General features: G+C 39.9%; 1 protein-coding gene across 1 annotated transcript in view; it reads right to left on the bottom strand.

Moving 5' to 3' along the window:
- sertad2b (SERTA domain containing 2b) overlaps nt 1-3,836 on the bottom strand; it is a 36,973-nt gene extending 33,137 nt beyond the window's left edge. Inside the window, exon 1 of the mRNA XM_042065890.1 lies at nt 3,586-3,836. The gene's annotated coding sequence lies outside the window, so the exon portion shown is untranslated. The remainder of the gene's footprint in view (nt 1-3,585) is intronic.
- Nucleotides 3,837-8,483: the final 4,647 nt, after the last annotated feature.

The raw sequence follows: 8,483 nt of genomic DNA, 5'->3' as shown, positions 1-8,483 counted from the left end.
AATGTTTGCTTGATCAAGTGCATGGTACAGTCCTGATGTAGAAGTGAGTTCATTTTTGAACCATGAAGTTACACTCTTAAAACTAACATACTGTGTCTATGTCCAGATAGGGATAACACAGTGTGTGTTGTTTCCAACACATTCGTTTTAAGTGTACAAAATCCTTTTCAATGAGTTTATCCTCTCATGCCTTGATTACTCTAATGATCTATTTTTCTGTGTCAAGTGGGAAATTACAAACACATTCAATTCGTTCAAAATACTGCAATGTGCCTGATAATGTCAAGGGAACCCACATTGTCCCAATTCTAGTTTCCATGCAGTAGCTCCTCAATATGATATTGGGCTCTATCGTGCGTCCCAGCGCAATACTCGCTTTGTATACTCGCGCTTTTGTCTTTCCTATTTTGCAGTCAGCGCATATTGGAATTTTCCGTCCACAGGTACGTGCCTGTAAATTAGGGAATTCGATTGCGCCCACCGGGGCGGTTCAGCGAAAAGACGGGGCGTGTTCCGGCGCAAACGTTCACTGTTGATATTTTGCAGTTTCAGAAAACAATTCCGCCACAGACCAGGAACTCCCTGGTCTAAAGTCTGTGGCGCAAATGCAGATGCTATTTTGAGGGCCTGCATGAATGAATGTGTTGCACACCAATCTACAGACACCCCCGTGATAATATTTGTCCATTTCCCGGTTTTGTTCGTGCATTGGTGACCTAAAAAATTAGTAGCCTACAACATCTACATGCAATATATTTACAACAACAACGCCTAATTATGACCTATTAATTTGGACAACTTTATACAGCCCTATAAAGGCCAAAGTTACCTTTAGTTTTGTTCCAATTTACCGTTATGTATGGCTTTAAACATCGCGTGCGCTTTAATATCAGCCTAAGCATTATTCCAGCTGCGCTAAGGTTTTAAGCACCAGATTTTTGCCTACCTTGTTGTAGCCCATCTGAAATAACTCCAAGCTTTATGTTCCCTCCATCCTTTCGTTATTTTCAAAAAACGTTTTATATCCATGATGGCCTTAAAGTCTTGAGTTAGTGAATTAGCTTAAATCAGCTTTTATGAGCTGTTAACCAGCAAATAGTACAAGAAAGCAGCAAGTATGGCTACAATTTCTGTAGTTGCTGCACCCATTCATTCTCTCTCTTGCTCAAACGAATGTTGTGCGTGCATTAAGTTGATGATAAAGTGTTTACAAACTCTACTTAACAGAAAATATTATAAATAGCCTACTGTCATGCAGTTAATGGGATATACTGTGTAGAGTTGAAAGTTAGGTCAACTTGGAAACTGTTTCTCACAGGCCTCCTGTGCTGCGCAACGCACACTTTGCTCCACTCATCTATACAACATAGTTCCCATTTCGGTAAACCATACATAATTTCAAAGAAAAATATTACCACTCGAGGGAAATCAGTGTGGTGTCCATTAAGATGTGAAATCTAGCGTACACATTTTCACGAATCACGGATGTGTTGATGACATAAATTAGGAAATATTAGATGACTTAAGGAGACGTGATGTTGAATTGCATGCCGATGCCATTTAACCCAAATGCCCCAGCGGCAGCACGGGAGAGAAGAGATTAACTGACAGAAGATATGCATTGTCTATAGAGAGGTAATGTTAGATTACATTGTACATAGCAAAAATATCACCATGCATTCATAATCTCGTGATTCAGTGAGAGTGATCCCAAAACATCGGAAAGTATGTCTTTGTGACAATTCTGTATTACATTTTGTCAAGAGGAAAAATCAATAGCTGACAGTTCCTAACTGAACAGTAAAATTATAGCGCTGTGAACGCTCCTGGCTGCGCCTGGCAAATACGCCACCATAATAGCAATCAGCTATGGAACAAGCATGCCTGTTGTTAAAGGGAATGTGAGATGACGCCCTGATTGGTTTATTGCACGTTACGCCCAAACCACACCCATGATTAATGTAGCTACTTCAGACCACCCCATTTTAGATTTGCGCCTGGCGCAACAGTCAAATATCCCGCTGGTAAAATAGCATCAGCGCCCAAGATCCGCCCACAAAGTGACTTGCGTTTTGCGCAAAAACACTTCCGTTTCAGACCGTTAAAATATAGCCCTTAGAGTTGATATTAAAATTATCTTTATCACCTTTAAAGCATTACGTGGTCAAACATGCACTTTATACAACTACTCAATTTGTACAGCACTGCAAAGCGTTTAAGGCCTTAAAACCATGACCTCTTGGCAGTTCCAAATTCCTACAATTGATAAAGCCTTTACAGTAGTGGACCGTCCCCATGACATCACAACACCGCCAACACCGTCCCCATGACATCACAACCACTGACCTTTTCATTGGCTGGCCATCACCATAGTATAGAACTGAATATTAGGTCTTCTTATTATGGATGTTTATTCATTTGATTATTTGTTTACACACATATTTGTATACTAACTTGATCTGTCTTGGTCCTGTTTTGAGTGCTCCTGGCATGTCATATTGGTTTTCTTCCTCTTTTATTGTTGTTTTGGGCTATAAAGCACTTCAGGTGTCAATGCTTGATTAATGCAATATAGATGAAATCACTGAAATATTATTCATTTTCATGAGTTAACACTGCAATCCACGGTGGATAGAAGCCTTTAGCCAGAATCACGGCAGAAGACACATCCTACACTCTTCCCACATCACACATCACACACACACACACACACACACACACACACACATCTTCATTCATATGACATTACGGAGTGCTTGAACATGCTTTTGCTTGCATGATCCTTAGTTATAATGTATGACAGTCATTTTGAATGAATAATCATGAGTAAATGCTGGCAAAGTATCAGCATGAATTGATAAACTTGAGTAGGCCTGCTTTTGGAAATGGTTCTCGACTAGTTTGTGCCCTAGCTGATACACATATCATTATTTTCAAATAGTGCAGCCAGTGTCTTACAGAACTAAATTAGTCTAAAGGCTTTGATTCTATTTCCATTGGTCTGGCACATAAGGGTATGTGAAACAGCCACTTTATATTTTCTAAAAAGGAAAAACACCAACTGTCCTATCTAGGTTACTAAAAGGGACCGTCATTGCAGTAGAAAGGAGCATATCAGCCAAGTATCCTGCCCTTACAAAACTGTTATATAATATCGCCTCGGCAAATGTGTCCTGCTTTCCCGGAGGGAGAAAAGAGGTGCTGCATGCCTCTGACTAGGTCATATAAGCGTCATTGAACGGTTTGTAAGGTTACATTTTTAAGAATTCAACAAAACAATCAAATTGCCAGAAAATGCTGACTTCTTTCACGGATATGTTACACGTTTGTCCCTGTAGTGGGCTACTTGTGTCAGGTTCATGACTGCTTAGAATGACTTGTACTTCTAGTGCGCTCCCTGACAACCTACACACACACACACACACACACACACTCGCTCTCTCTCTCTCTCTCTCTCTCTCTCTCTCTCTCACACACACACACACACACACACACCGTAACTCCCTGACCTAAATTACAATGTATATATCATGCGACAGTCCACGCTGCGCTTACACTTTTGCCAGTTAAATCATTCACCCTTACCCGTTTCGGGAGTCCGGTCCAGTCCGGTTCCACGGAAATCAGAAGTAACTCATGAAATAAGACAAACCAGCAAGCTACTTCAAAAGACCAGCAGGAACGACTCAGCTGTATTCTTCTGTACACCGTGATTCGGGCTGCATTCAACGAACACTTTCTCTTTGAAAGACGCTCTCTAAATTCACTGCGAGAAGGCGATCATTCGCTCATCTCAATGTCACAAGTCCGGGCTGCCCGTGGAGTAGGCAGTTGGTTAGAGTCGGCAGCTGCGAGCTCCGGTTGCAAGCGCAAGACATTTAATTTGATTGATGGGCTGTGCAGTGGCTCGTGGGCAGAGTCTTGGCGACACGCCCCGCCTATTCGAGTCGCCAGCTAATCGGATTGCGCGGCGATGGAACTCTAGTGGTCAACTGTCTTCCATTTAGAGAGACTTGAGGTTGCCATTACACCACAGGCCCACGAAACATATTTGCAATGAAATATATAAGTGTTTACGTTTTTGCACAGATTCTCTATCTGATAATACAGAACTTACAGAAGAAAGGTGAACACAGATTTTCAGTGTCAATTTCATAAACCCAATCACACGAGTCCACGGTAAGGATGTAGACCTAATGTTCTACCAAAGAGTTTAACACCTTTCTCTACTCACTCAAGTTCAAATGTATTGATTTGTGACACGTTTGATCAGATGTGAAGTTGTCTAGACTAGAGAATAGTCAAGTGTGGTGGAATATAATAGTAGGCTAACAAGTGGTCTATAACCAGACTGTATTTGATGCTGTAAAATTGGCAAATCTCAACAAGCTGCCGATTTGTTGTTTCAAAACAGCAAATGGAGAACAAAATGCAGACTTTGGTTAGAATAGCTAATATTCATTCTAATAGCCTATATTGTAACTGAATCACAGCATAGCCTCTAATACACCTAGTAGTCTTAAAATACAATCTATTAGGCTAATTGATTGTCTATATGGTTTTAGAGAAAGTAGATCAACATCGAAGGCTTTGATGGAACTTATGGAAGAGCTTTCAAGTAGGCCTACAGTTTGATGTTAATTTTGATACCATAGATTTAATAGAGACCCAGTCAGACCAATAGTATGAAAAATCAGGAACAGAGTTTATTTACAATGATGCGCATCAAGGGAGAGACAGCATGACTTCACCTCCATCAGCTGCTCTAACTAGACAAGGAAATAGTTAGGGTTTAAGTATCCTTCCAGGCTGACAGGAGATGGCGTTGGTCATCCCATCTCACGTGGACTACACTGAATCAGACTCTGATTAGTGGCAACCTGGCAATTCGGAGCAGATAGCTACTGACGCAGCCATGCAGAACAGTAAAACACTGCAAAGTCATAATATTCCCGCTTATCTCTAAATACAGTCACACAGATATACACAGGGACAGTACAGATATCATAAAGTCATTGTAGAATCATTCTTTTAGTATCAAAGTGACTCACTAATGAGAAATGCAGAACATTAAACCACATATTGGAATATTGGGCATAATGCAGAACATTAAACCATATATTGGAATATTGGACATAATGTTCTATTCCACTTTCTCTCAAGTTGATGATAAGAAGTTTGCAGTGGGAGTGTTCATAGACCTTAGGAAAGCATTTGACACCATAGACCACAATATTATGTTGGAGAAAATGGAAAGGTTTGGAATGGCTGAAGAGTTATATCAAAAATAGGAGATAGTACAAGTGGGCAATGCCATGTACAAGCTAGCTAACATCATGTGCGGTGTGCCACAAGGTTTGATAGTTGGACCAAAATTATTCATTTTGTACATAAACAATATTTGTAAAGTGTCCAATATGTTGAAATAAATCATTTTGACAGATGATACCAACACTTTCTGTTCAGACGACTGTTTACAGAGGCTAATGGAGAAGGTGACAGTAGAACTAGGTAAATTGAAACTGTGGTTTGATGTAAATAAGTTAACTTTAAATTTGAAAAAAAAAAAAAAAACCCGAAGTTTATGATTTTTGGAGATCGCAAAACACATGTAACAGCTCAGGTAAGCTTAAGGATAAAAACTGTTGAGTTAGAAAGAGTTGGAAACCACAAGTAAACCATATAAGATCCAAAATTTCCAGAAGCATCGGGGTATTGAGTAAAGTCAGACGCTTTCTTAACCACAGATCTATGAACACTCTTTACAGCAAGCTGATTCTACCTTACTGTGTTGAGATCTGGCGTAATGAAAGGTTTCATTCATTCATTCATTCATTCATTCATTCATTCAATGCCTGCAAAACCACTCTACAGACAGTGTGCGCAGTTCAGATAAGAGCAATATGAATTGTGAATAATGTTGGCTTCAATGATCATACCAATTCATTATTTCTTAAGTCAAAAACACTGAAATTCACAGACCTGGTGAACCAGAAAACTGAGATGGTTCTGTATAAAGCTTGAAATAACCTACTTCCTCCCAACAAACAAATCATATTTAGAAAAAGAGAAGGGGGTTATGCCCTCAGAGGCAAACTCAATTGGAAACAACCTACCCATAACACAGTGATGAAAAGCAGGAACATATCTGTCTGTGGCGTGTTATGGAACGCATTGCCAGATTAATTAAAACATAGTAGGAATGTCTTGACATGACACTAGATACAGTATAGATATTGAGTAGTATTATTCTGTGAGAATGTTGATAATGGTGATGATGATGATGAACATTGTTATTATCATTATGGTTCTCATCATTATTTTAGATATTATTCATCTTATGGTGGCAAAGTACTGTATATAAGTATTGACTCTTATGGGTATATGTAGGCATGTATGTATGTAGGTAAGTGTATGCATGCATATGCAAACACACTGTATGTATGTATGTATGTAGGAAGTTATCTGGGTGTGTATATTCTAAAAGTGTATATATTCTTTTCTTTAATTTATTTTATCTTGCTTGTCTTGTCAATTTTTGCTTGACAATGTGTTTGTTAAAAATGTGAGCAGGGGGGCCTGATAAAAGCTGAAGCTTCTGACCCTACCCTTTGGTTACGACCAATAAAATTAATTAATTCATTCATTCATTCAAAACTGAATCCCAGGCATGCAGGATAGGGATGCTACTATCAGCGACTGGCTAGGGGAGGCATTGGGAGGTGAAGTTTCAGATTATGCCAATGTAAAAGTACAAATTAGGGTCTAACTCCACTGTTACTGTTGACAACACCCCAAGATGCCATTACAAATGCCTGGTCATGCCTTTTGTGGCCGCAAATGTTCCAATGTTGCAAGCCCACATCAATGACATCCTTTGTGACAGCACGTTTTTGGTTTTGCTATATTACTTCATTAGCACAGTTACTATATTGACCAGATCTTGAAGAGGGGCATGAATTCTAATGCCTGATCTATTTACTGGACCACCTCACTACAACAAGATGAAGCCAGCCCAGTCTATCTTCACTAAGCATGTCGAGTAGTCTTCTGCGGTCTGCCAAAGAGCTCTATATGGACTGGGTCTTGCCTGGAACAGACATGCAGACAATAACATGAGAAAGACAGGGTGCGGGAAAGTTAAAAATAAGTCCATATTGATTGCTCCACAGTAATGTGGAGTAACCCTGGGATTAACTTTTAAAGATGATGATGTTCACATTCTTTGTTTCAAACAGACAGACTCAGCCCCTCAGTTGGGATTCAGCCTCTACTGTCAGTGTGCGTGCACTGTGCACATGCCGAATAGTTGGCAGGCTGGGGTGGCTGACTGTCTGGAAGTGTCCTGATTGGTTAACAGAGCTGGTTAGTGTTGAAACTTTATTTACTGAATCCAGATCCTAGGGGAGTCATAGATATATAGTTCTCCCTCAGAGAATCTATTTGTATTAACTATGTGAGTATGAAGCCAATAAGTTAAACTATTATTAAAAAAAAAAAAGGTATCGCCTGCATTAACTTTGCACAGGCAGCCCTCTGAATAAACTACTACTTTGGGACAAATACTCGATGTAACGCTTAAGTGTAAACCATAAATAAAATTGACTCTGTTCCACACTATTACAAACGAAGCGTCAAGTTGCACAATTTGGATATTTATTGATCCCGCCTCAGTTCAGCGGCTGCAGTTTTACAAGCAGGCCGCCGAGCTTCTCCCTTCATGAATCGTGCGCCGTCAGCGAAGGAGGAGGGAAGCAGAGAGAGTAGCATGCACTGGCACCATGCCTGCTGTGCTTGGCTGGATCTTTTTGTTACAAGTTCAATCTGTGCTGCATAACAGGAAATGGAGTGCTGAAGTACCATATCTGAAAATAGGCAGAGAGCTAAGACAGCGATGTGAATCTGTTTCATTTTTAGTGTAATGACCATTGTGGGCTGGTCGAGGAATATGCTAATATAGGTTGCCATTAGATCCAGCACATAGCTGGTGCAGTATTGTTTGCACAAGACTGAACATGTGAGAGCTAGTGTGTGTGTGTGTGTGTGTGTGTGGAGTGCACTGTGCTTGTGCACAAGAACACTGAGTGTAGGCCACACAGTCATTAATCTTGGGGTCTGACAGTTGATGTTGAGGTAAGGCTGGTCATTATCTGTGAAGGGTTTCATCTTTCATTGTGTGCTATAAAACACCAGTTACATTACATATTGTGAGTAGGTCTATATGAACAGGGGTGTATTTGAGTTATATGATTACTAGATCTCTTATTGGTTTGCTAATAAATTAATTAACAGTAGGCCACTATATCATATCATTATTGCACTGCTAAATCGCAATAACTGAGCCACTGGTTTTAACTGGACTGTCTGTAGCCTACAATTATTCACAACAATATGTCATAGGCTGTTGGCATTACTCAGAGATTACTCAGAGGTAAAAATACTTTAAGGAAGACTCTTCAGATTTTCTGTATGGTGGGCTAGAA

The sequence above is a fragment of the Alosa sapidissima genome, chromosome 16, assembly GCF_018492685.1.
Source record: "Alosa sapidissima isolate fAloSap1 chromosome 16, fAloSap1.pri, whole genome shotgun sequence".
NCBI classification, from domain to species: domain Eukaryota; kingdom Metazoa; phylum Chordata; class Actinopteri; order Clupeiformes; family Clupeidae; genus Alosa; species Alosa sapidissima.
Note: the sequence above shows the minus strand (reverse complement) of the source record. Positions and strands in the feature narration are given on the sequence as shown.